Source organism: Sinocyclocheilus grahami, unplaced genomic scaffold, assembly GCF_001515645.1.
Source record: "Sinocyclocheilus grahami isolate Dianchi unplaced genomic scaffold, SAMN03320097.WGS_v1.1 scaffold431.1, whole genome shotgun sequence".
Lineage (NCBI taxonomy): Eukaryota > Metazoa > Chordata > Actinopteri > Cypriniformes > Cyprinidae > Sinocyclocheilus > Sinocyclocheilus grahami.
This window is the reverse complement of record NW_015505610.1, coordinates 580353-581803: the sequence shown is the minus strand read 5'-3', so window position 1 is coordinate 581803 and position 1451 is coordinate 580353.

Genomic DNA, 1451 nt, shown 5'->3' with positions numbered 1-1451 from the left:
ACATGTAGCAGGATGGACCCTCCCAGGGAGTAGGCAGGGTGGGCTTGAAGAGGGTCAGCTGGACGGATAGTAACAGAGGATAACACTGTTTGTACTAGGCTCAGGGGCACCAGATACGGAAGAATTCTACCCATGGCTAGTCTGTTGATGGAGGAGCTCACCTCACGGAGCATGTCAGACGTCAGTGTGGTGACCAGCTGAGTTTGGGCAACATCATTCTGTATAACTGAGAATAACTATTTCACAGAGTTCACAGTTTGGTTCAGCAGGACACTGTGAGTGTTCAGAACAACCAAGGTGCCCTTCAATGATTTGCCTATATTCTGTAGGTTTTGGCCCTGTAGTGCGAGTTGTTCTCTCAGTTGGGACATCTCAGTCTGGATCTCCCTTACATGTTGCCTCAGGGTAGATAGGCTCACGGAGTTGACGCTGGTCACTCCCAGGTTGAACAGGGTTCCAACAGCAGCAGCAGCTCCGAGCAAGGTCCCCAGGAATCGTTTGTCACGCCTGTTATGTCCTCTTAGCTCTGCTTGAGTGACAGTCATTTTCTGCACCTGAGTGAGCATGTGTTTGATATCGGCTTCTGCGTGAGCGAGGGTATTCTCAGTCCACTGGGCACCTGCCCAACTGTAGTGTGCAGCTGCCCGGGGATAATGTGTCCGGTAGACATTTCGGGGGTCGAGTCGGACGTACACCTTTTGGGTGTGAGTCCTACAGTTGGTCATAAGAAGTCCTGGTTGGTCCCTCAGTGCAATGCCTGATGCTGGACCTGGTGATGTGATATCGGGTTGCGGCTGTCCTCTGTTTAGCTGGAGGCAGAGGATGGAGAGCCACATTCTCAAATGCCGGTGTAGTTCATCAAGGTATTGATGAATGGTGTAGGCGGTGACAAGATTGGAGTCTCCTGGCTGGTACAGCAGGTGCAAGGGCAACGTCATTTGCTGGCCTGTCATTAGTTCGAAGGGAGGCACACCTGTTGACTCATGTGGAGATGCTCTGATGCCCATGAGCACCAGGGGAAGATTCACATCCCAGTCCTTTTGGTTAGCAGACATATATTTTCTTAGCATGCTGACCACCGTCTGATTCGTCCTTTCCACTTGGCCCAAAGAAATTGGATGGTGACTGATGTGCAGTTGTGCTTGTACTCCCAGGAGTTTCCAAATCTGCTGCATGATCTCAGCTGTAAAATGGGTGCCTCTGTCTGAGTTGACTCTCAGCGGCAGCCCTAACCTGGAGAAGATGTGATTCAACAGGAGATATGCTGTAGTTTGAGCAGTGTCATTGGGTGCTAGGAGGCACTCTACCCACTTTGTGAACTGGCACACGACTGTGAGGAAATACTTGTTGCCTCTTGTTGACCTGGGTAAGGGTCCGACCCAGTCAATTTGAAGGTCTGACCAAGGAAATGTGACTCCTCTGCGCTGCAGTGGGGCTCTGTGGTTTGGGTT